We start from the raw sequence: 27973 nt of genomic DNA, 5'->3' as shown, positions 1-27973 counted from the left end.
CCTGGTGACAATTTCAGATAGAACGACGTGTTTGCTTCTTATATATACTAGTAGTCATTGCATAACTTGCATCAGCATTCTGTAATTAATAAGTTTATAATTGTAATAATGCAGTTTGTGAATATAGCTACAAATGGTAAAAAATAATATTTTTAAATACAAATATAATGAATTATATTCAACTGCACATATCAATGACAAAACGATTTAAATATAATTATGTTTACAATCAGTATCGCGGCTCGTTGGTCTAGGGGTATGAGTCTCGCTTTGGGTGCGAGAGGTCCCGGGTTCAAATCCCGGACGAGCCCATTTTTTATATTAATTTGCGGAATCGCTTGTTCTTTTCCTTTGACAGCGTCTCAAACTGATCTAAGATGGGTTTTTAAACCATGCCAAAATGAGCTGAGATGTTTTTTCCTCCAAAGATTCGCTGTCTTAGATCTCGCCAAAAAAGATGCAATTTTTAACTGAGAACAACAAAACCTTTCTCGTCCGGTGGCGCGCGAATAAACTGATGGCCCGAATGGATGGTAAAGGTTATAAGATACAACTGGAGCTTCTGAAGGAACAATATGTCCTACTTCTGAATGATGGAGCAGATTTGAAGAAGTCTATGACACAAGATGGTCGGACAGAATTCAAAGTTGTGTATTTTAAATCATGAGTGTATAAGATGACATGTTTTCTTCTGGTGAATACATACAAGGAGTCATTGTTTAAGGTCCAGGTTCTTAAAAAGAAGAAGGTACATACATACTTAGGAATCTTTGAAAGTATATTTGGTGATAGTGAAGCAAATGAATCAATACTCGCATATTATTAATGCACACTTGTTTTATGCATAATGACAAAACAAACAATGGCATTTTTACAGCACTACTTTACAAGATTGGAAAATAATTCTACAGTAGCACTGTAGATGAAATCTATAATTTGAAAAAAAACGATGACATATGAGGAGAATGTTATACCAAGGGCTGAAGTCAGATTTGAAGAATCTTGCAGCTTTCCGTTCCAAGCGGTGTAAAAAAAATGTAAAAAAGCACGAGTGATGATGCTACTAGATAAGACGACAAGTACGATAGAAACACTTTTAAATAACGTTAGAAAACTAAACACTCGACTTGAGAAATTAGGAAATAGGAAGCTTGAGACAAATGCTTCCAATACCATAACAGTGAACACCAATCACAAACTTTACAGATAGCTAACACACAAACACACCAGTTGAAAGAATAGGGTAGTCATGAACAGTTTAACGCGAACTGCAACCTTTTAATGGTTCACATTTTTTAGTTAATGGAAAAGGTGTCCGGAAGCAATCGTAGTACTAATTACATGTTGATCGATTTACGGTTTCCATTTAACATGCGATATTTAGTATATATTATAGGCCAGAAGGTATCACACCAACAAGTGTAATATCATCTCCAAGCCTAGGTTGTCCAACAGAGTTTGTACCATCGTTTTCGCCATAGCCAGATTGTTCTAGTCTTTTGGGTAGAATGCACTAAATAATAAAATCTCACCCAGTAGCTATGCGGACAAAACAAAACGGAACAGAACAGAAGTTTATATCAAAGAAATATAAACAAGTAAACTCAATTTTCATACAGTTGATCATCGTTACAAGGTAGCCAATACCAGACTACCAAATGCACGTTTTACGGTTTTGGAATCGTTTAATAATGTTTTCCATTATTTCCTTCAATTTCGAAAATGTATGGGGATCGTGCCAACAGCGTCAATAGTACCTTTCATATCTTTGCCATTGCCTTTGTCACCTCGTTTTCAGTATGATTTTCATATCGAAATAAGTATTGAGAAAGACCTTAAGGACCATTATCCCGGATTTTACACCGTATAAAACGTGTTCGTCCTGTGTTTCAATCGTTCACATGTGACGAGTATTATATGTTTTCTAATGTTGATCAATGATTTATCCGATGCAGGATCTCTACAACGTTCGTTTACTTTGTCGATTGCACACTGTCAAAGCTCTAAGAGTGGTTAATTATAGCAAATCCATCCTCTTCTCGTTCGAATCACCGAGATAACTTTTATTTTTGAATATTCTAATATTTTTATCAAGACAACATATTTTTACCAAGTATTATTACAATCGGATAAAAACTATTTAGTTTATGACATGAAACATAAACATAAACGTACCCAACCGGATTTCTCCATCTTTAACCCGTTTCTTTTTCGCTAAAACTCCGGCTCAAAATAAAGTTGAAGCATTCCCATAGACCAACGAGCCATTGATTAGATATAACAACTCTGTCGAATTATGGAGTTGAGAATCATAACGCATATCAATGGCATTTTATATCAAAATAATATGGTTTGTGAAACAAGTAGTTAAGTACACATTGACTGTTATAAGGTCATTGTTGCAATTAATCAAACTTCTTTTACAGTTATTGGAGCAACCTAGAAAGTCACCAAGAAATCGCATTAAACTCCATGTGACCTTTGTATGAAAATTTGCACGTAAACGAAATTTCTGCCCGTAACTGATTTTTGTCTAAATCTGAAACTCCGCAATTCAGTCTAAATCTGAAATTCCGCCCGTTATTTAAATTCCGTCACACCTCATTTATATATTTCGCCCCTAGATCCCGAGCGCAATCCGGCCTGGTTCAGTCTCAAACACTAAAATTTGCATTATTCCAAAAACGCCTGGAAAAAATCTACGCCCGGATTTGACGCAAAATTTTCGGGATTTTTTTTTTCGTACGATGATTAAGCAAAATGGATTATAATGTGGTCATAAACGAATGTAAAGTTAATTTGGTAATTGATTATTTTAAATGGATGATCTTTTAATTTAGAAACTGGTAGTAACAGTATATACTATGGAGTCTTCAAGAGAAATTTCGATTTGGAGAAAACCTTTCCAACATGCCAAATATAAAACTAAATTATTTCATTAAATTTAAAACAAGGCATTATTTTAACAAAGTAATGAAAAAAATAGCTGCTGTTTATATGACAGTAAATTAAGTATGTAGAACTATTAAAAGGAACAATTACACATTTCTGTTGATAAAACAAAATATGTTGTGCTAATTTAAAATTAACCAGAAAGTTTGAAGTATAACAAAATAATTGATTGTGCTTATGCTTATGGAATTAAAAGAAACTGGGCTCATACGGGAGTTTAACCCGGGACCTCTCGCACCCGATGCGAAAACAAACCTCTAGACCAACGAGCAGTTCATAACACTTAAAAACTCTGTCAATTGAAAATATTGTGAAAACTCATATCAGTGGCATTGAGAATTGGTTGTGCAACATCTTGTGACAATATGGGATTAAATGAGATCTGTTCTTGTACATCCCCTCAATTGATATACTTGATAGCTTATGGTACACAAATTACATTACATCAAGTTAACTAGTTAAAACAAATCGAATACAAAAGCAATACAGTCTAAGCAATTAAAGGTGCTGTACTCCGTATGATGAAATAGCGAAAAAAAATGTCGAAAACTGACATATACGTGGTATCGATGTGTACAATGCATTAAAACTTACTTACTGAAGTACCACATAGTTTACAATAAATATATTTGTAGCAGTTTTTATCGTATTTTTCCATTCAAAAAGATTGCTAGGTATGTCTACCTAGTAGAATTCATTCATTATGCGTGATTGCCTAGTCAATGTTATCACGTGATATTACCAAGTAAAGTATATAGCTTAAATATTCCAACCGTTTGGGGTAAGTCTTCGTAGCACAGTGGATATAATGGACTGCAATTTTGGCGACACCTGGGCTCGTCCGGGATTTGAACCCGGGACCTCTCGCAGCCTAAGCGAGAATCATACTCCTAAACCAACGAGCCGCAGTACTTCATTGTGATACACATGTGAAAAAATTGACAGCAAAAAGGTCACCAGATATTGCACAATAAATGAGAAATGTGTTCGCTGAAAGTTCAACACATAGCTTATTCAGAATGTTATTTTTTTTGACAAAGCCTGCCCTCTAACAATGGCTCATTGGTCTAGGGGTATGATTCTCGCTTAGGGTGCCAGAGGTCCCGGTATCAAATCCCGGACGAGCCCGATTCTTTTAACGAAACTGCCATTAATGAAAATAAATATAATTATATGTTTTGTTGTGTTGATAAAATATTGCCTTTATAAAGACATTAACCATCTAACTTGTATCAAAAATCATTTCTGATCATTCATTTATTACGACATATCAACCTCTAGGGTGATTTGAACACACTGTTAAGATGATCAGAAATTAAATAAAAAGATCTATTCGGATATAATGCTAAACAAGTATGCAACTAGGTTCAGGTTATACAGAAGTATAGAAATACTACAACAATTGTATAAAAATACTTTATCAGCATAATCAACGGAAATGTAAACATGTCAACGTTTCAGTGTTATTTTAAACGCGAGCAAAATTATTACATACATTGTATGCATTTTGTTTCTGAGCGAAAACTATTTTTGCATATCAAAAGTTTATAACAGTCTTGATATGTTATTTCATTATTCCCGAAAACAAAGTCACTAAAATCATGTCCAATCTTTCTACAAAATGATAACCGAATGCCATAATAAGAAACGTTCACGTACTGTGGCTTTGTCACAGAGTGTTTTGCCTAGCAAAAAGCTAGCAATAATGTGTGCTAGCTTAAGGTCAGAGCAATTATAAACGGACTTCCAAACGCCACATGCTTTACTTGCTAAGCGTTTGACCGAAAACGATTAGCAACAAAACTTTGCTATATTTATTTCCAGGCGAACAAAAAATATATCTGCCTGTGGATTTATCAATATGTCAACGTCGATCATGTAGCTGTCGGAACTTCACATGCTTCCGTTGAAAGAAGATCTCCGAGACTGCTTCTACACAGGTAAATGCTAATATATGCCGGAAATAACGCTTCATACCAAGGGCAATCAGTCTAAGTGGAGTAAACTCATCACAATCAGCTCGATGAACAAGAAACTAAACCCCAGTGGTATTATCCTTGCTGTGTCATTTCGAGCAACTATCATCTCTCAAGCAATAGATTCAAGCTAAACAAGTCCGAAAACCTATCACCCCATTGTCTATTTCCGAGTTCAATAGCAAGTAGAACGTGTTCATGTTCATTCCAAATAGCTTCCAAAAAGTATTGATGAGCCAAGTACTTGAGTTATTTTAATACAACAATCGATATTTACTTCATGTGGGGAAGCATTGTGTTGTTTCGAAACAAAGGCCAGCAACAAACGGGGACATTGTCAGATCATCATAATCACAAATGTGCTGAAGTTTTAGCCGGTACAATGTGTGTGGTCAAATTAGCCGGACAACAAACAGAAATGTACTTGGAAGATTGTCCAGACTTCAATATTTTTGGAAGGGTTCATACCCGCTAGCATAACCATGTCAATCCCTTCACGGTAAGATTGTATAACGGCCTGTCTGTCATTCGACATACAGTCCTACTGAAGTGCGGCTGATTTGGGTCCGATAGAACATCGAAGAGACCCTCTTCGAGCTCCTATAGTCAATTCTAAAAGCTCCTCGGACAACCTCTTACCTTTCTCTTCTATATCGCGGATTGTATCATCAAAAGATTCGCTGTCTTCGATCTCGCCAAAAAGATGCGATTTTAACTGAAAACAACAAAAACTTTCTCATCTGGAGGCGCGCGTATAAACTGGTGGCCCGTGGTCCTGAAGGAATTCATTTGTTTCTACAATCGATGGTAAAGGTAGTTAGATACAACTGGTGCTTCTGAAGGAACAAGATCTTCCTCTTCTGAACGATGGAGTAGATTTGAAAAAAATATGACACAATATGGTCAGACCGAATTCAAAGTTGTGGATTTTAAATCAATAGTTAATATAGTGACATGTTTGCTTCAGGCCAATACATACAAGGAGCCACTGTTTAAGGACCAGATGGTCTTGCAAAGGAGGAAGTACATATATACTTAGAAGACTGGGAATGATGCCGCCATATCTGTTATACAGAGAAATTTGTAACATGACATGAAATATAAACTTAAACGTAGAATTGTTAACGAATTCACTGCCCGCCCAACCGGTTTTCTCCATCTTTAACCCGTTTCTTTTTTTCTGAAACTCCGGCTCAAAATAAAGTTGAAGCATTTCCATAGACCAACGAGCCATTGATTAGATATAACAACTCTGTCGAATTATGGAGTTGAGAATCGTAACGCATATCAATGGCATTTTATATCAAAATAATATGTTTTGTGTAAACAAGTAGTTAAGTAAACATTCACTGTTACAAGGTGATTGTTGCAATTAATCAAACTTTTTTTACAGTTATTGAAGCAACCTAGAAGGTCACCAAGAAAACGCATTAAACTCCATGTGACCTTTGTATGAAAATCCGCCCGTAAACGAAATTTCTGCCCGTAACTGAAATTCCAACTAAATTTGAATCTCCGCAATTCAGTCTTAATCTAAAATTCCGCCCGTTATTTGAATTCCGTCACACCTCATTTACATATTTCGCCCCTAGATCCCGAGCGCAATCCGGCCTGGTTCAGCCTAAAACACTAAAATTTACATTATTCCAAGTACGCCTGGAAAAGATCTACGCCCGGAATTGACGCAAAATTTCGGATTGCTAAAGCAAAACGTACTTATAATGTGGTCATAAACGAATGTAAAGCACAATTTAGTAATTGATTATTTTAAATAGATAATCTTTAAATTTAGAAACTGCTAGTAACAGTATATACTTTGGAGTTTTCAAGGAATTTCGATTTTGAGAAAAACCTTTCCAACATGCCAAATATAAAACTAAATTATTTCATTCAATTTAAAACAAGGCATCATAGGTAGCATCTTTAACAATGAAAAGGCGGTAGAATTTTGTAAAAAAATGTTGAAGTTTAATAAAGTAATGAAAACAAATAGCTGCTGCTTATATGACAGTATATTAATTATGTAGAACTATTAAAAGGAACAATTACACAGCCATTTCTGTTGATAAAACAAAATATGTTGTGCTTATTTATTATTAACCAGAAAGCTTGAAGTATAATAATTGATTGTGCTTATGCTCATGCAATTAAAAGAAACTGGGCTCATACGGGAGTTTAACCCGGGACCTCTCGCACCCGATGCGAAAACAAACTTCTAGAACAACGAGAAGTTGATAACACTTAAAAACTATGGGATTAAATGAGATCTGTTCTTGTACATCCCCACACTTGATATACTTGATAGCGTATGGTACACAAATTACATTACATCAAGTTAACTAGTTAAAACAAATCGAATACAAAATTAATACAGTCTAAGCAATTAAAGGGGCTGCACTCCGTATGATGAAATAGCGAAAAAAAAAGAGAAAATTGTCAAAAACTGACATAAACGTGGAATCGATGTGCACAATGCATTGAAACGTACTAACTGAAGTACCACATAGTTTACAATAAATTTATTTGTAGCAGTTTTTTTTCCATTCAAAAAGATTGCTATATATGTCTACCTAGTAGAATTCATTCATAATGCGTGATTGGCTAGTCGATGTTATCACGTGATATTACCAAGTAAGGTATATAGCTTAAATATTCGAACCGTTTCGGGTAGGCCTTCGTAGCACAGTTGTCATAATGGTCTGCAATTTTGGCGACACCGGTTTGGTTAAAAGCTGGTATTCGGCGCCGGTCAAAATGAATCCGATTAATCAGCCAGTTCTAGTTGGCGATCTGAATTTTAAAAGCAGTTTTATTTCGCGCTTAGCAATATTGCAACTGGAACCCTATTCCGTATATCTATGTCATACCCCACCTGGCGGCTGGTATTTCCGGATACAAATGATAATCCTCATGCATCAGGCGGTTACAGATACAAGCATTCGAACCATATTGAAATGACATTCAAACCATTACCTTTTTATTTGATGGATTTTTGAAATGAAATTGGTTTTATTAAATGTTAATTGTAAAGCTGTTAAATTTTGGTGTATCAAATAATTTGACTCAATTCATTATTCAATACCGGTCGGTAGGTGGTGAAGAATCGCCTCTAAGTTGTAATATCTCAAACGCTTAGTGCGATAAAAAATGGTATTTTTTTAACCAAGAAGAAATGTTTTTCTTAAACCGACGACATTGACATTACCGCTTCAACCTCACACTGCCAAGAACGGAATGTTCAAACTTTTTCTAAAGTAATATAAAAGTATACGCTCACATGAAGCTAGTTCGTCACCGATCTCAATGGGCATACTTGTGTTGTACTATCATTCTATTTCAGTTTAATATAAATATACATACTAAATTCGGACTCATAACTAGTAGAATTGGCGATTATAAGTCCGACGCTCTATCGCCACTTCCATTGTGCCGTTAGTAAGTTACAGAAATAGTTCACACAATTATCTATCAATCATCTAATAATTAATTAACATAAGATATAGATCAGTCAACAAATCTATGAATACAAAATTACATTCACGGCTAAATGTGTAAAAACGGACTAAACACTAATTCTGTCTTATGTACTTAGTGACTGCAATGAAAGGTGTCGGTCGCTTTTATCAGGGTAAAGGTTAAATTTAAGGTTAACTGGACAACTTGCCATTAATTCCGAAACATAACTGGGCTCGGCAGGGGTTTTGATCCGGGACTGCTCGAATCCAAAGCAAGAATCATATCCTAGACAAACGAGGCGCGATACAAAAAAATAACATCGATACAGTTCAATTGTTGGTTAAATGATGATAGCAGTTGAATGACAAATGCAATCATTTTTAATCGATTGAGTTGACTTTATTTGTATTTAACTAGAGCCATTTATTTGTTCAGCATTAATTGTGTTATCTGTTAGGTTGTGTTTTGTAACAACCAGTTCACTTTTCTAATCCGTCCCCTTTAAGCAATACTTAAAGGGTGCGTCAAACTGATATATTTGCTGTATTGAGTTAGAATTAAAAGCAAAACACTTCTAAACAGGAGCGCTGAGGAGCGTCCACAGGAATACAACACAGCTCATCAACAATCGTTGCTTACAAAATAAGGACAATTTCAAAACATCTTATAAACACCGTGAACAAGAAAACAAACACTTAACACAAGTTTAAAAGCAGGATGGTTTGTATGGCACAAACCTGTTAAAACGAAATGTTGGAAATGTGTTCTTTTCTTTAAAACAATTGGCTCGTCCGGGATTTGAAGCGAGAATCATACCCCTAGACCAACGAGCCGGTGACATTCGTTTATTATACTGTCTTATAATAAAGTTGTTCAATCATAACTCATTGCGAAGGGATTGCTAATGGTTGTGCAACATCTGGAGGCAAAATGATATTAAAAGATTTTCTTGTAAAAATACATACCATTGGTTTAACGTTGATAGCTACTGGTCCACCAATTACCTTTTCAAGATGATCTTAATATTGATACAAGTTCAATAGTAAATGCGTTTTTATAACAATATTTTCATTACATTTTTTATAAATACAAGATAGATATATAATATATCTTAATTAAGTGCACGATATTACTTATGGTAAGTCTATATTAGGATATCATATTAATTAGATTTGACAAATACTAATTAATAGTTTCATTAATTCCGAAATGTATTAAAATAATTGGGCTCGTCCGGGATTTGAACCCGGGACCTCTCGCACCCCTAGACCAACGAGCCATTATAGCTACAACATTTTGTTAAGATCCAATTGTTGAATCCTCAACGATGTCATTGCTCATAACAATTGTTATAATTTTTTGTCAGCTGCCAGAATGCCTAGAGGCTAAAATATAAGTTTAAGGTTATGATAACATATGCTTAATAATTGAAAACAAATTTCTATTATTTAAACAACCTGCATGCCAGACTGAGTCAAATACTTTTTTTAAATTCCATGGAAGGACAAAACAGTTCAGTTTGTTTTTGTACTTACAATATTCTGCGAACATTTTAGGCTTAAATATGTTATTAACAGTATTATGTTATTTTTTTTAAATCCTTCCTGTTTGCTTAATATGTTCATTGGGGTATCGTAGCAAGTTAGATTGCTTTACAATTTATCATTTATAAGTGCAGTAATTAATTTACCTAAACAATTAAGTTAAGTAAAAGGACTATTGTTCTCAAGTTGCTTTACATCACCTTATTTTTTATACATTGATCCAGAAACCAACTCACCACGTTTTTGTTTAAATACTTACACATACATGTATATATCTACATAATACATATAAGATTGCTTTATAATGACAGTATCGACACATTATCTTTTTCACTAGCACTATAGCGACTTGTTGGTCTAAGGGTACGATTCTCGGTTTTGGTGCAAAATTGAAACCCAGGTCGAGCCCATTATTCCTTTATCCCCACCTTTCATCTATTAGGTTGTCCTTTCGTATAAAAAGTACAATATTCTAATATTCTACAATATTCTAATCCATCCTTTTGAACGTATTGGTATGTATCTTAATACCTGTCCTTGCAATATAAGTTTAAGCCGTTCAAAAAGACGGATCAATCCAGGTTAATCCCTTCCAGTGGGATTTCGAAATTGTATATTTGTTTTCAGTCAAGCATGTGACCACACATGGATCTCTTTACTTCTTACTTTTGGAGTTGTGCTAAACCTGTTGATATGTCACTGTTTAGAATTTTTAAATATTTAGTTACCAATAGTAATTGTTGTGTCCGTCAGCCTAATGAATTCATTATTTATATGAAAACATACAGAAACAAGTTCAGTAGTCTAAAGTTTAAACATTCATATCTGAATGTTTCCGGTTTTACACGGCATCCGTCATGGCCACAATTGAAGCCAACAGTGGTTTATCCTCATTTTAAATTAAAAAAAACTGCAAAAGACTGACGCTTGTAACTTTGAGTGCACATATCATACTTCAGCAGACGTCATGGACGAAAATGGTTCACTCCAGCCGACGATGTAGCCAATGTTTCTAGTGTCAGAATGGATCTGGACGAAAAGTCCTTTTTTAGAAGACGACATTGAAAATATCACTTATGATGGAAACGGTATTGATGAAATGTTCTTCTTCAGCCGACGACATGGCCATTATCTCTTATGTCTGAACGGGTCTGGACGAAACCTCCATCAGCCGACAACATGGTCGTTATCTCTATTGTAAGAAGTGGTCTTGGTGAACTCCATTTAAAGTTCTGCAAACATATTCTTGGTGTTAAACAACAGACATCTAATGCCGCCGTTTTAGGCGAGCTAGGACGGTTTCCATTGTCAGTTATATGTAAAGAAAGGGCATTAAAATATTGGATAAAAATTAATATGAATCCGATTTCATTAATGCACCATGTGTTAACAAAACAATGCAATATTTATCATAATAATAACATACGTCCTGCTAGTAAAAAATATGGCACTCAGCTATGTCTAATTTGTTTAACAGAATGGGTTATGTAACTTGTTAGTTGATTTTAATACAGATTACAATTATTTTCCTTTGTTAACCCAAAGAGTACGGGATCAATACGTTCAAACGTGGTATGATAACTAAACACCCCAACCAAAAATGGAATACTATTGTAGATTTAAAAAAGATTTTGTATTTGAAGAATATTTAACGTGTGTCAAAAATGATAAACACCGAAAAGAATTATCAAGATTTAGACTGTCATCTCATTCACTGGAAATAGAGACTGGTCGATATACGAATATTAACAGAGAAAACAGAAAATGTAAACTTTGTTCACATGACACTGTGGAGTCTGAATACCATTTTCAACTTTGCTGTACAGCCTATTCAGATCTTAGAAAAAAATATCATATTAAATTCGAGTAGCCAAATATGGCTAAATTGTAAAGAAGGATTTATTTTTACAAAACTTAGTTGATATATAGTGCTATGAAATTAAGCGCGTCGCTATAAAAGCTATATCTGTAGCGAGACAGTATACGTGCCGCCATAAACATATCGAATACCAGGTAACAATACCATTGTGGAATCATATTCCATAGCGATTGCTTTGTAATTGGTTGCGCAACATCTGGTTACAATATGGGATAAAATGGCGAATGTTCTTGTATATGATCACACAATTACTGAACTTTGATAGTCATTTGTCCACCTTTTACTTTTCAAAGATGATTCTAATATGGATCGAAGTTAAAACGTAAAAAAATAATACAAATAATGTCAATTAATTAAAAAAAGGTAGCACGTGTCATTCAACTGCAAATACTATTGAACAAACGATTCAAACGATATCTAAGTTTTTAGATTTTATCGCGGCTCTTTGGTCTAGGGGTATGATTCTCGCTTTGGGTGCGAGCGGTCCCGGGTTCAAATCCCGGACGAGCCCAATATGTTTTGGAATGGATGGAAATGTCTTAGGGAACGACTAGCATACAAACACCTCTATCATAGTAATGTCATCGCTGAGGATTCAAAAATGTTATCTTTTAACAAACCTTGAATTTGTAACAATGGCTCGTTGGTCTAGGGGTATGATTCTCGCTTAGGGTGCGAGAGGTCCCGGGTTTAAATCCCGGACGAGCCCAAATATTTTACTAAATTGTAATATTAATGAAAAAATCAATCATAATATCTCAAATCTAATTAATATCTAACTTAATAACCGCTTTCCAAAAGTAACATTGTACACTTTAATAAGATATATTATATCTCTTTCTTGTATCTATATAAAAATGTAATAAAATGTTGTCTTAAAATTAACATTTACTATTGAACTTATATCAATATAAAGATCATCTTGAAAAAGTGATGGATAGACCAAAAGCAATGTAAAGCAATGGTGTGTATATTTACAAGAAAACATCATTTAATATCATATTGTCTCCAGATGTTGCACAACCAGTTAGCAATGCCATCGCTATGATTTATGATTATACAACTTAATTATTGGACAGTGTTAAAAGGGATTTCACCGGCTCGTTGGTCTAGGGGTATGATTCTCGCTTCGGGTGCGAGAGGTCCCGGGTTCAAATCCCGGACGAGCCCATTATCTTTTACAATTAATCGAAATGTGTCCGTGAGCGACTAAACAACTTACCGTTATACCAACTATATTTCGACCGATTTATGGTACTTAAATTATTTAGGTTCACATTTTAGTAAACCACTACCACAATCTCTACAATAGTTATGTCGTCGCTGAAGCCTATAATGTTCCAATGGCTCTTGATCTAGGGGTATGATTCTCGCTTTGGGTGCGAGAGTATGAAATAAATACATGTACATATATACAATAGTTGTTCTATAATGAGAGTTGTGTTTGCAAAATATCTGCAACTCCCTATATCGGACAACCTATACAAAACGAAACTATAGGAAGCCTAAGGGAAATCACTTAAACTTTAAAATTCACTTTTGTAATAGTCATATCTGAATCAGGTAAGATTAGATAATGACTGTAAATGTAACAAAATTTAGAGAATCATTGTACATGAACACTGTGTGCAAATATTCAGTCTAGTAACATTACAGACAGAGAGTGTGTGTCGAAGTGAAAAGTCATATTTAATAAGTACTGATACGGATTTAAGCAATCATGCGTACTTATTTTGTTTCAGGTAGAGATACTTCACCAGAAGTATTTGCATACATCATTTATGCAACTATCACTTTCGAATTTGTTTTACTAAATAATAAAAGCTGAACACTCACTTATGTAACAGTACTTCTATGTAAACTAGTAAAAATTTATAACTAACTACACAATACAAAACGTTACATGATAAACGGATAGATCACAATACACGTGCAATAATTAGGACGCATACATGTCAACTGATCTAACTAAAAATGCATTGTAAACATATATACTAAGATTTCTTAATATGTCTTCTTTATCAGATGTAATTAATTGGATAAACTTTTGCATGTTTGGTCTACGTCTATAAAATATTGGTATATATTTACGTCTTATATCAGAGTATAGGCCACATTCCAGAACAAAGTGGTATTCGTCATCTAAGACTTGACATGTATTACATTTTCTCTCATCAACGGGTATTGGATTGGGTTTCGCCCATCTTCCACTCTCGATCATAAGTCTATGTGCAGATACACGTAATCTTGATAAACTAAATCGAAACTTTTTAATACTGCATGAGATTAAGTAAGGTTGGAGTTTAAAACATGCTATATTGTTATAAAACAAAGCTCTACTAGAGGCTTCTAATCTTCCATTCCAGTTTTGGATAAAATTATCATTTAGTCTCTGTTTAACATAAGCAAGAAATAATTTATCGTTCCCTACTTCTTGGAAGAGCCATCCATCATAAAAACCGAGTGAACTCAACAGATCTCGTAATAACGAGCACCAACTTTTCTTATTAGGGTACCTTTCACAGTCATTCAATAAAGTAAGATATATTTTCTTATTAAACTTATTATCACTTGTACGTAATAACTTAACCCAATACTTTATAATATTACTGTATCTAATTGTCTGATAGTTTACACGTCCAAGCTCACCATAAATAAAATCATTCTGTGTACTTCTTTTAACACCCAACAATCTTTTACAATATTGCATATATATGTATTCGCTCTATGGCGTTACCTTTGACAAAGCCCCACACTTCACTACCATAATTTAGAATGGGCGAAATAAGCTTATCAAACAAATCTAACTTGTGTTTAATAGTAAGGTCCGAAAATTAATACAAATACTTGTTCATCTTAAAAGTTGCTTTTAATACAACATAACAGATAAAAAAACACTAGAAGTTGAACAAATAATAGGCTCAAATACAAATACAAAAAGTCAACTCAATCTGACAGGGAGAGACAGGGAGAATTGAATTGTGGTTGTCGAGACTGATTTTAATGACGCAAGCATTGAAGATGTGATTGCAAGATTAGTTTAACATCAACTGCAATAACTCAAATACTGATCATAACTAATGTGTTAAAATTGTTGATGATTGTTACATGGAAAAAGAATGTTTTTAGTGCAAATTTTGAGTGATAATTATAGTGAAAGTGTCTACAAAATATGTTGAAGGATCGATTGGTCTGTGAATTCTGCAAACTATTAGTGATATGCACTAACAATCTGTTAAATTAACTTTGTGTCAATGGATGTTGCAAGGAGTAAACAGTGAATTATGCCTAATATGAGAATAGTAATAGTACAATATTAAAGAGGCGGTTGCATCGTCCAAAGATCACCCAAAGTGTCTTATTTCTTCTTTTAAAACGAAATATGTATGCAACAAAACGTTTGCATAAATGCATTGCTTCAAATACTATATAACGCACTACAACTGGTTCCCTATATCCATGCAACATTGGTCTGAACAAGAACATTGCATAAAAACAGTGTCTATTTTAGCTGGATTTAGTCCTTCAAGTATTTCGTCACGCACTACAAGTCGAATAAGGACGAATGAACTGGTTCCTAATTCCTTATTCAAACTCGAATAAGGAACAGAAACGGTGAATTTTCAAAGTTTTAACTAATGCATTATTTTATCGAATAACTTAGCAGAAGTGGTCTACATGAAAAGTTTTCAGAAAGCAATGTCTATTTAAGAGGATTTAAGTAATTAAAGTGTATTAATAACGCACCAAACTACAAACAGGAATAAGAATATATACATACTTATTGAACATTTTTAATAATCAACTTACCCGATTGATCACTTAAAAAGTTTTAAACCCGGGACCTCTCGCACCCAAAGCGAGAATCATACCTAAACCAACAAGCCGCTGTCAAGACTGTTGTTTCTACCTGTATTTATTGTTGGACTTACTACAATCTTGCACGCACCCTTAGAAATCTATAATCACGAATTATATTTGCCATATTTGTATCAAATTATAACAGATGTTGCAAAATTTAAAATGTGTTTATCCTTCTTAAAAATGCGTTCAAATGGAAATTGAACCCGGGACCTCTTTCGCACCAAAAGCAAAAAAATATACGCATAGAACATCAAGTCGTTCGTAATACTTAAAAACTCTTTCAACAACTCTTGGAATATATTGCACAAACTGCTTCGTACATATTTAGGGGATCGAACTCATGACCTCTCGCTCTGCAAGCGGACACTCTACCGAGTCGCTATAAAAGCTATCTCTATAGCAAGACAGTATAAGTGCCGTTATATACATATCGAATACCCGACTACATCAAAAGTGTGGAATCACATAACATAGCTATTGCTTCGTTGGTTGTGCAACATCTGGTGACACTATGGGATAAAATGACATTTGTTTTTGCAAATGATCACACAATTGTTTTACTTTCATAGTTATCGATCCACCCATTAACTTTCAAATATGATCTTAATATGGATAGAAGTAAACACGTAAACATCATATGCAAATAAAGTCAATCAATTTTAAAAGTAGGCATGTGTCACCAAGCTGCAAATGTCATTGATCCAACGATTCAAACTATATCTATATTATTATAATTACAGCGGCTCGTTGGTCTAGGGGTATGATTCTCGCTTTGGGTGCGAGAGGTCCCGGGTTCAAATCCCGGACGAGCCCATAATATCGAAAGGTGTCGTGGAGCGACGACACAACTCATCGTTATATCAAGAATATTTCGACCGATTAACGGTACTTAAAAATATTTTGGTTCACATTTTAGTTAATCGCTACCACACTCTTTGCCATAGTAGTGTCATTGCTGAAGATTCAACAGTCTTATCTCTTAACAAAGCCTATAATTTAATTCAATGGCTCGTTGGCCTAGGGGTAGTTTTCTCGCTTTGGGTGCGATAGGTCCCGGGTTCAAATCCCAGACGAGGCCAAATGTTTTAGTCAATGTGATATTAATACAAATAACAAACATTTTTTTCTTTATCTGGTATTGATAAAATATTGCCTTTACATACATTTTCACTATTTAACTTGTATCCATATAACAATCATCTGGAAGGGCCAACCCAGACCCATGTTTAAAAGCAAGCATTAGTATGTCTTACTTTATTGTTCTGTAATATAGCCTTATATATGTCAAATTTTGCGAGTGGTAGAGTTAGCACATAAATTGTTATTAATACTGGCCTGCTATTCGGCGCCGGAGTATGACATTAAATCAGTACCCTTTCTGACATTAAAGATAACGGCCGTATTATCGGCTAAAGTCGGAGCTTTCGTCTAGACCCGATCCGACATTAAAGATTGCGGCCATATCGTCAGCTGAAGTATGGCATATCATCAAGACCTTTTCTGACATTAAAGATAACGGCCATGTTGTCGGCTGAATAAGGAGGTTTCGTCAAGACCGTAAATGATATTAGAGATATTGGCCATGTCGTTAAATGAAGTATAACATTTCATCAAGACCCTTTCTGACATTAGAGATAACGGCCATGTTGTCGGCTAAAATAGGAGGTCTCGTCCAGACCCGATCTGACATTAGAGCTATTGGCAATGTCGTCGGCTGCAGTAGAATATTTCTAATATAAGTAATAGTTTCAATGTCGTCGGCAAAAGTAAGACATTTCGTTCAGATCCGTTCTTACATTGGAAATAATGGCTGGAGTGGAGCATTTTCGTCCAAACTCTTTTTGAAATTAGAGATAATGGCCATGGCGTCGGCTGAAGTAGGACAATTTGTCCAGACCCTTGCAAACATTAGAGATAATGGCTATGTTGTTGACTGAAGTAGGATTTTTCGTCCAGACCCTTTCTAATATTTGAAATATTTACCACGTCGGCGCTGAAGAAGGATATGTGCAATCGATGTTAGGTTTCTTAAAGGTACAGCTGCAACCGTCAGTCGTTTGCAGTAACTCATCTAAATAAAGGATACACAATTGTGGGCTACAGCAGTGGCTTTAGCGGAACCTTGTAGAACCTTGAACATTCAAACATGTATCCATTGGGTTTGACACAGCAATTACTATTGGCAATGTTATACTTAAATATTCTAAACAATGACATTTCAACACTGGTTTAGCATTACTTAAGAAGAAGTTCAAGTATGTTCAACTGCTTGTTTGGCATCCAGATATCAAATCTTGAATTTCAAAATCCATGCTGAGATATATTAAGCTGGATTGATCTTGACCAAACCTTTAACTACTGTTTTCAAAAACCGGTATTAAGATGGACCAATATATACCAACAAATCAAAGAAAGGATTAGAACAGGAAAATACAACCCAATAGATGAAAGAGGGGGATGAAGGAAAAATGGCCTCGACCTGGGTTTGAACCCGGGACCTCTCGCGAGATTGATACCCCTATATCGATTGATAAGCCGCTATAGTGCTAGTTATAATGTACAGCTATGTGTCGATATTGCCTTTATAAAGCAATCTTGTAACAACTTGATAGACATGAATGTGTCAGAATTTAACATAATTCTAAATACTGGTATAAGCCACCAAAGTGGTGAGTTGATGATATAAAATCAATGTATAAAAAAATCAGATGATGTAAAGCAAGCTGAAAACAGAAGTCCTCTTACTTTGCTAAGTTGTTTAGGTAAATTGTTCACCGCATTTTTAAATCAATTCCACTTGCTACGTCAAATTAATGAAGATATAAAACAAACAAGCAATATTTAAAAAAAAGTAGTATAGTACTGTTGATATTATATTTATGCTTCAAATGTAGAATATTGCAAAAACAAACTGAACTGTTTTGTCCTTTCATGGAATTTAAGAAAGTAATTGACTAAGTCTGGCGTGCATGCATCAATTCAAAATGTGTTAAATATAATGTTAATGGAAAGATGTTTTCAATTATTAAGAATATGTCATCATAACCTTAAACTTAAACTCTAGCCTCGAGGCATTCTGGTAGCTGATTCTCGCTTCAATATAAAGATTATCTTGAAAAAATAATGGGTAGACCAATAGCTTTCAAAGGAAAGCAATGGTGTGTATATTTACAGGAAAACATCATTTAATACCATCTTGTCTCCAGATGTTGCACAACCAATTAACAATACCATCGCTATGAGTTATAAATATACAACTACATAATTGAACTTTGTTGAAAGAAAAAGTCACTGGCTCGATGGTCTAGTGGTATGATTCTCGCTTCGGGCGCGAGAGGTCCCGGATTCAAATCCCGGACGAGCCCATTATTTTTCAATTTTCAATTTTATAAGTTCAATCGTGCCTAAATCATTTAAAGCATCACGAATAAGGCCATTGTTAAAAAAGCCTAGTCTTGACAAAAACATACTCAAGAACTACAGACCAGTATCAAATTTGCCATATCTCTCGAAAATCCTCGAAAAAGTGGTAAACAGAAGAATTGAGGAACATTTGACAAACAATCAATTACATGAAACAAACCAGTCAGCATACCGGAAATTTCATTCAACTGAAACGGTATTAGTAAAAGTTCAAAACGACATTCTTGAATCATTAGACACAGGTGATGTTACAGTACTCGTGATGCTGGACCTGTCGGCTGCATTTGACACCATTGACAATAACACCCTTCTTCAAAGACTCGAATCTGACTTTGGATTTGCAGATAAACTTCGTCAATGGGTCGCATCATACCTAACAGACCGCTACCAAACGGTATGCATCGACGGCAAACTCTCTGAACCGGTCCTTATGAAATTCAGTGTTCCTCAAGGATCGGTACTGTGCCCAAAATTCTACACGATGTACACTAAGCCGGTCGGGTCTATCTGTAAAAACCATCGACTAAACCACCATTTTTATGCAGATGACTCCCGACTCTATCTTTCGTTTAAACCAACTGACCAAGCATCAAAGGTAGTCACAATCACGCGAGTTGAACAATGCCTAAAAGAAATCATATCATGGATGAATTCAAACATGTTAAAATTGAATGCAGACAAAACTGAACTAATTCTTTTTTCAAGTCAAAAACACTCCAAACTTGTTGAAAATCTAGAACTGGAAATTGGCGATTCGAGCATAAAACCATCAAAAACTGTTCGAAACCTTGGTGTTACGCTTGATTCGAACATGCACATGGACCAGCATGTTAATTCGGTGACTCGGACATGCTATGGTCAGATACGACAGATTGGTCACATTCGGCCATATTTGACCGCTGATGCCACCAAGACTCTCATAAACTCGCTTGTGACATCACAGTTAGATTATTGCAATGCTCTCTTGTATGGCGTGCCGAAATCAACAACGAACAAACTGCAAATTGTTCAAAACACAGCTGCACGTATCATTACGAAAACATGCCGTTTTGAACACATAACACCAATCCTTAAAGACCTTCACTGGCTTCAAATACAAGATAGAATTAAATATAAAATTATCATTCAAACTTTCAAGATCTTGCATGGTCAGTCACCAGTTTACATGAGCGACTTAGTAGAGGTTTACGTGCCAACTAGAAGCCTGAGATCAGCAAGTGCAGCAACCACCCTTGTGCCACAAAAATGTCGACTGGTCTCTTACGGTAATAGGAGTTTCAAAGTTGCTGCCGCAAAACTATGGAATTCTCTCCCGGACACTCTCAGAAAAGAATCATCACTTAATTCATTCAAAAGGGCTCTCAAAACACAACTTTTCAAAACTTCCTACAACGTATAGATAACAAATGTGACTGTTTTTATCCCTACCTTTATCCGATACAGAACTACAGTAACTATGTATATATATATATATATATATATATATATATATATATATATATATATATATATATATATATATATATATATATATATGGTTTCATGTTGTTGATTTCTTATTCTTATTTTACTTTTTATGCTAATTATATTGCATATAGCATTTTAAGACACTTTATGTGTGTGTTTTTGTTGTTTTTTACAACATATGAGTTTCACTTGAATTGGTTTAATATGTTAAAATATGTCACTTCTGGTGATTTCCACATATCTGCGATATGTCACATGTTTAATTGTAAAGCGCCCTTGAACGTATTTTTTTATGAAAAGGGCGCTCAACAAATCTGGTATAATAATAATAATAATAATAATAATTTTAGAAGAATAAGAAATAAGGACAATTTCAAAAATATAAACACTGTAAACAAGATAACAAACACTCAACATATATAATATAGAAACAGTATAGTTTATGTAGCACAAATTTGTTTAAATTTATGTTAGAATGTGTTCTTGCTTCTAAAAGAATGGGCTCGTCCGGGATTTGAACCCGGGACCTCTCGCACCCAAAGCGAGAATCATACCCCTAGACCAACGAGCCGTTACATTTTTTTTCCGATATAGCATAGCTATTTCACGAATGGTAGATTATACATTTCAATTATAAACACTTCTTCTAACGTGGTCCTTAATTGCATAATTGTATATAGAATGGAGTTACCTCAAGACTGTTGTAACTAGCTGTATTTATCGTTTGACTTACTACAATCTTGCACGCACATCTAGATATGCATAATTACGAATTAAAGCGTGATAAAGCAATTTTGTGTATACTTACCATTTTGTATCATATTGTACCAGATGTTGCACAATCAATTTATAATGTGTTTTTCCTTATTAAAAATAGGCTGGTACGGAAATTGAACCCAGGACCTCTTTAACACCAAACGCAAAAAGTATACGCATAGACCAGCTCTGTCGAAATGATTATGGAACATACTGCACAAATTGCTATGTGCATATGTTGAGGATCAAACCCATAACCTCTCGCTCTGCAGACGGATACTTTAGACAGTATAAGTGCCGTTGTATACATATCGAATCTGGTGACAATATGGGATTAAATGGCGTTTGTCCAGCCATTACTTTTCAAAGATGATTTAAATATCGATAGAAGTTAAAACGTAAAGAAAATCAAATACAAATAAAGTCAATCAACTACAAAAAGGTAGCATGTGTCATTCAATTTCAAATATCATTGAACCAACGATATATATAACATCATAATACTTGCGGCTCGTTGGTCTAGGGGTGTGATTGTCGCTTTGGGAGCGAGAGGTTTCGGGTTCAAATCCCAGACGAGCCCAGTATACTTTGGAACATATGGAGAGGTGTCCGGGAGCCACTATCACAACTCATCGTCGAACCCATTCGGAGCTCCTCGGCCATTTTTTCAAAAACAACCTCGGATGTATGCCGGTACATCTGTTGAAGTAGTCCGTACTTTTTTTAATAAAAGCGTTAATTAAATGTAGTGTTTAAGATTTGTATTCATTGCTCTCAGTTTAAATTGATTGCGAGTGAAGTGTATTATTGCAAACATAATTACGATTCCCAAGAGTTAAGTCATAAACTTTAACTACTAAATAAGATTACTACGCGAGCTATTTGCAGCGGACTTAAACGTACCACTTTTTAAGTATGTAAACCGTCCATATACATCCGAGGTTGTTTTTGAAAAAAATGGCCGAGGAGTTCCGAATGCGTCGAACCAAGTGCATGTCGACCTATTTACGATACTTAAAGTATTTGGGATTACATTTCATTTTAATGAATCACTTCCATAGTAATATCATCGCAAAGAGTCAACTGTCTTATCTCTGTACAAAGCCTGTGCCTTATAACAATGGCTCGTTGGTCTAGGGGTATGATTCTCGCTTAGGGTGCGAGAGGTCCCGGGTTCAAATCCCGGACGAGCCCAAATGTTTTACTCTATTGTGGCATTAATGAAAATATTAATGATCATATCCCGTCATAAGTAATAACGTGCACTTCAGTTAGATATATTATATCTCTTTCTTGTCTTTATAAAAAAAAGCATGTAATAAAAAATATTAAGAAGGTGTCCGGGATCGACTAAAATAATTCATCGTAATATCAAGTAAATGCCAACCTATTAACGGTACTTTATGTATTTGGGTTAACATTTTAAAGATTCGCTACCACAATCTCTACCATAGCAATGTCATCGCTAAAGATTCAACAGTCTTGACAAAGCCTGTATTTTGTAACAATAACTCGTTGCTCTAGGGGTATGATTCTCGCTTAGGGTGCGAGAGGTCCCGGACGAGCCCAAATGTTTTAGTCAAGGTGGCATAAATATAAATAACTATAATTTTTTATCTGGTTTTGGTAAAATTTTGCCTTTACTCACAAATTGACTTCTTAACTTGCATTGATAAATCAATCATCTTGGAAAAGTAATGGAGGTTCCAACCCAGACCTAAGTTTAACAGGAAGAATAAGTATAAAAGGAAGCATTAGTATGTTTTACTATTTGTTCAAAAGTTAAGCCCAACATATGTCACAGGTGAAGATGAAAAATAATCTCGTTTTGATTGCGAGTGGAAGGGTAACCATTGACTTTTTAGATTTGGATGATTCTCGCGTTCGGGGTCAAAGTCCATTATGGACCCAAACTGACATTATAGATATAGGCCTTGTCGTCCAATGAAGTATACCATTTCGTCCAAACCCTTTCTGACATTAGAGATATTGGCAATGTCGTCGGCTGCAGAAGGACATTTCATCAGATCTTTTCCAACTTAAGTAATAGTTTCAATGTCGCCGGCAAAAGTAACATATTCGTTCTTACACTATAAATATGGCTAGAGAGGAGCAATTTCGTCTAATTTTTAAATTAAAGATAATGGCCATGGCGTCGGCTGAAGAAGGACAATTCGTCCAGACCCTTTTTGACATTTGAGATAATGGCTATGTCGTTGGCTGATGTAGGAATTTTCGCACAGACCCATTCTTATATTAAAAATATTGACCACGTCGGCGCTGAAGAACGTTATGTGCAATCGATGTTTTGTTTATTCAGAAATACATGTAGACATACTGTCCATGTGTATACATTTGAGAAAATAATATATATATATATAAATTGTCAAGTGATCAATGCAATATTTATAATATACAAAACATTTATGACATCGCATAGAATACAAAACGTATAACTATTGTATATATGTAGAAATTTAAAAAAAATCAATACGTTACACAATCCAGTATGACAGCGAGAGATCAGTGTGAAATAACGTTTATAGGCTATCGCTAACTAGTCATAATAATAATGATACGTGTTTCTTAAATTAAATGCATAACTAACATACATGGCTAAATTTCTATTCACTTGAACTTTTTCGGATTGCATCAATTCAACAAATTTTGGTACGTTTGGTCTATTTTGATGATACTTAGTGATATATGACTTTCGTAATTCGTTATATAGTCTATTTTGATGATACTTAGTGATATATGACTTTCGTAATTCGTTATATAGAGGGCATTCAAAAATAAAATGAAATTCATCTTCCAATACATCACACAAAATACATTTTCTATTTTCAAAAGATACTGGTTCGGGTCTGTGCCATCTTCCTGCTTCTATTTCTAATCTATGAGATGATACTCGTAATTTACATAGATTTTTTCTAAACTTATATAAACTAACATTCGTCAAATAAGGTTGCAACATAATATTACAAAACATTGTATAAGTTCTTGCATTTGACGAGTTATCAAGTTCTGACCTCCAGTTTTGGATAAATGTATCATTAAGCCTAGACTTCAACAAAGACATAAATATATTTTCATCACCAACACCTTGATTCAACCAAACATAATGAAATCCAAGAGATTGTAACAAAGTACATACAGATTTTGCCCAGGACTTACAGTTTGGCTGTGTTTCTAGGTTACTACACATTTGAGTGTAAACACCTTTAGTATATTTATGATCTTCTAATTTAACAACTTTCAACCAATATCTTACATTAACAGCTCTTCTACTTAATAATGAAGTTCTACCAAGCTCTCCATAGATGAAATTATTCTGAGTTTGAATTTTAACACCTAAGATTTTTTTTTGCAAAAATTTAAATGAACTCTTTCTAGAGCAAGAGATTTATTTAGACCCCAAATTTCTGATCCATAATTTAAAATTGGGAGAATTAATTTATCAAACAGATCTAATTTATTTTGGATGGAAATTGAGGGAAATTTTATCAAATATGAATTTAATTTAAAAACAGCCTTAGATGCTTGTCCTGCTAGTGTATTAAAGGTTGTTGTAAAAGAGCCTCCACGTGTGAAAACAATACCTAAGTATGTAAAATGTCTGACTATCTCTTAATGTTCACCCTTATATAAGAAACTAATATTATTCCTTAACCTGCCACCTTTTTTAAAAATCATTACTTTAGTCTTGGTAGAATTTACACTTAGCTTCCATCTATCACAATAGTCTTCTAATAGAAATAAACCCTTTTTTAACTCATTCTCAGAATCAGCCATGATTACAATATCATCAGCATATAACAACAGAAATAATTTTAAAATGCCCATACCAATACCATTGAACCCATTCAACATGTAATGTTCTTCTATGTCATTTAAATACATTGAGAATAAAAATGGAGATAAACATTCTCCCTGCCTCACACCTAAGAAACATGTAAAATCTTCATTACTTACTGTGTTATTAAGTTTTATTCTTGATTAAACATCTGAATACATCGATTTTATAACTTTTAAACATGTTTCCTCTTACTCCTAATCTTAAAAGCTTATACCATATGATATCTCTCACCAAAAAATCGAACGTCTTCGTAAAGTCAACAAAAACTGCATACAGTCTCTTTTTATTCTCTAACAAATAATTAATGATACCATGTAAAACAAAAATATTATCGACAGTACCCATATTCTGTCTAAATCCTGCTTGAGCTTCAATATACACATGATATTTTTCCGCCCAAATATTCAACCTATTATTTATCACTTTAGTAAATAATTTACCAAAAGTACTTAATCGATGTTAGGTTCCTTAAAGCTACTGCTACAAGTGCCATTCGTTTGCAGTAGTTTACCTATATAGAGGATACACAACTGTGGGCTACAGCAGTGGCCTTAGAGGTACCTTGTAGAACCGTGAACAGCCAGTTATTAATCCATTGGATTTGACGCAGCAATTACTACATGTATAGGCAATGCCATTCTTAAATATACTTAACAGTGACATTTTGACACAGGTTTCCCATAACTTAAGTGGAAGCGATTATATCCAAGTAGGGTCAACTGCTTGTTTGGTATCCAGAAAACAGTTATATAATTTTGAAATCCATGCTGAGAGGGATTAAGCTGGATTGGTCCGTCTTTTTGACCAGATTTAACACAGCTGTTTTCAAAAACCAGAGTTAAGATGGACCAATATATACCGACACATTCAAAATGAAGGATTAGAACATTGTACTTTTTGTACGAGAATACATCCCAATGGATGAACGATGGAGATGAAGAAATAATCGGCTCGACCTTGGTTTGAATACTGAACCTTTCGCACCCAAACCGAGAATCATACCCCGAGACCAACAAGTCGCTATAGAGCTAGCGATAAAGAACTGCAGCCATTTGTATACAACTTGGATAAGTTGTCCAACGGTTATATTTCGGCTAGTGAACACTTTTCAATGATTTGATTGGTTAGAAAAAATTATTGGATAAATATTGACCAATCGATAAACATTTCGGATAACTTTGACCAAACCAAAAAGATAACCGGTTTTATACAATTGGCTGCAGATGTATGTCGATATTGTCATTTTAAAGGAATCTCGTAACCACTATGTAGATGTATATGTGTAACTGTTTAACATAGTTCTAAATACTGGTAATAAGCCAAAAAAATGGTAAGTCAATGTTATATAATCAATGTATTAAAATAAGGTGATGTAACGCAAAGTGAAAACACAAGTCCTATTACTTCACTTTGTTGTCTAGACAAATTGCTAACCGAAATTATAAATCAATTTAATTTGCTACACAATTCATGATGGAATAAAACAGATAAACCAGGATTTAAAAAAGTAACATAGAACAGTTAATATTATATTTAATCTTCAAATGTTAGCAGAATACTGTACGAACAGTACAAACTGAACTGTTTTGTCCTTTCAAGAAATTTAAGAAAGTATTTGACTCAGTCTGGGGTGCAGGCCCCAAGTCAAAACGCCTAAAATATAATGTTAATGGAAATTTGTTTTCAATTATTAAGAATATATCACCATTACCTTTGTAATAGTCCGCTTAAATCATGCTTTTAATATATATTAAAGTAACTTACATTTCATATTTCTGTCATCATTTCATGTGGCTCCTAGCTTTACATATCTGTAGCTTTACATGTTCTTTAGTATTAGTTTCGTGTTCGATGATATTATTATGTCCCTTTCATGTTCTTATAAAATTATAAGATATTACATACAAAATATATATTTATTGTTAAAACTTATGAATCATTTTATATTCATTATAATTATATTGTTTTGACAATGTTTATTTGTATGTATACTTAATACCCTATTAAATTGCAATCAGGGAGTTGAGCTAGTGAAGGGTCCCGAATCCTTGTATCACCATCTCGCTCCAAAGGACCAAAGAGGTTTTAAATCTCGCATTGGTTTAGTTATTACAGGTTGTAATTGATATTAAAGGGGGGTTGTAGCGAATGAATTAAAAACTTTCAAAGAGTTTTATCTAGTCTAGTTTTCCTTTTCCTAGAGATTCAAACACACTTCCGTCCACACCTCAAGCCCGAAGAGCCCGGTTACATTGGTGCCGTGACCAGTCGGGTGACAAGACGAGGTACATGACGTGGACCAGATCATAGGAGGAAGGAAGTGTGTGTGAGGTAAATATATTCTCTTAGGAAAAGGATAATTAAATTAATTAACTCAAAGGTTCAAGTTAAAAAAAAAAAAATAATGATACAAATGTTAACTAAAAATTAATGTAGTAGTGCTATTACTTGTTTAAAGTATACGAGTATCATTTCTAGAGGATTATTATATTCGGAATTGTCGAATATGCTTATTTACTTGAACCTTATGCCTTGAAAATATTATTGTTCACTAGGCTTCAGATATTTGATTGAGAGGATTAAGAAAGGTGGTGTATTGTTACACAACATATATTATATTGAGAAATAGTACACATTGTTTATGGTAACTGGTTTTACTAGTACAGGTATTCAATCAAGCATAGTGATCTAGTTGAGTGATTATGGCATCAAATCATACTCCTGATAGGGCTGAAAACTTTGAGGATAGTATTGAAGTGGGCAGTACAAATAAGAAAGAGGTGAGATTTGATACAGA

At 34.4% G+C, this 27973-nt stretch overlaps 8 non-coding genes across 8 annotated transcripts; 7 read left to right on the top strand and 1 right to left on the bottom strand.

Annotated features, from left to right (window-relative positions):
• Positions 1–239: 239 nt before the first annotated feature.
• On the top strand, positions 240–311 carry Trnap-ugg (transfer RNA proline (anticodon UGG)). Its single transcript has one exon. It is a non-coding gene; the product is annotated as a tRNA-Pro (tRNA).
• Positions 312–12246: 11935 nt separating this feature from the next.
• On the top strand, positions 12247–12318 carry Trnap-ugg (transfer RNA proline (anticodon UGG)). The gene has a single exon. It is a non-coding gene; the product is annotated as a tRNA-Pro (tRNA).
• A 126-nt stretch (positions 12319–12444) lies between these two features.
• On the top strand, positions 12445–12516 carry Trnap-agg (transfer RNA proline (anticodon AGG)). The gene has a single exon. It is a non-coding gene; the product is annotated as a tRNA-Pro (tRNA).
• A 389-nt stretch (positions 12517–12905) lies between these two features.
• Trnap-cgg (transfer RNA proline (anticodon CGG)) lies at positions 12906–12977 on the top strand. The gene has a single exon. It is a non-coding gene; the product is annotated as a tRNA-Pro (tRNA).
• Positions 12978–16412: 3435 nt separating this feature from the next.
• Trnap-ugg (transfer RNA proline (anticodon UGG)) lies at positions 16413–16484 on the top strand. Its single transcript has one exon. It is a non-coding gene; the product is annotated as a tRNA-Pro (tRNA).
• Positions 16485–18964: 2480 nt separating this feature from the next.
• On the top strand, positions 18965–19036 carry Trnap-cgg (transfer RNA proline (anticodon CGG)). The gene has a single exon. It is a non-coding gene; the product is annotated as a tRNA-Pro (tRNA).
• A 2024-nt stretch (positions 19037–21060) lies between these two features.
• Positions 21061–21132, bottom strand: Trnap-ugg (transfer RNA proline (anticodon UGG)). Its single transcript has one exon. It is a non-coding gene; the product is annotated as a tRNA-Pro (tRNA).
• Positions 21133–22439: 1307 nt separating this feature from the next.
• Positions 22440–22511, top strand: Trnap-agg (transfer RNA proline (anticodon AGG)). Its single transcript has one exon. It is a non-coding gene; the product is annotated as a tRNA-Pro (tRNA).
• Positions 22512–27973: the final 5462 nt, after the last annotated feature.

Source organism: Mya arenaria, chromosome 4 (genome assembly GCF_026914265.1).
Source record: "Mya arenaria isolate MELC-2E11 chromosome 4, ASM2691426v1".
Taxonomy (NCBI): Eukaryota; Metazoa; Mollusca; class Bivalvia; order Myida; family Myidae; genus Mya; species Mya arenaria.
The sequence above is the reverse complement of the archived record's forward strand: the minus strand, read 5'-3'. Positions and strand labels throughout refer to the sequence as shown.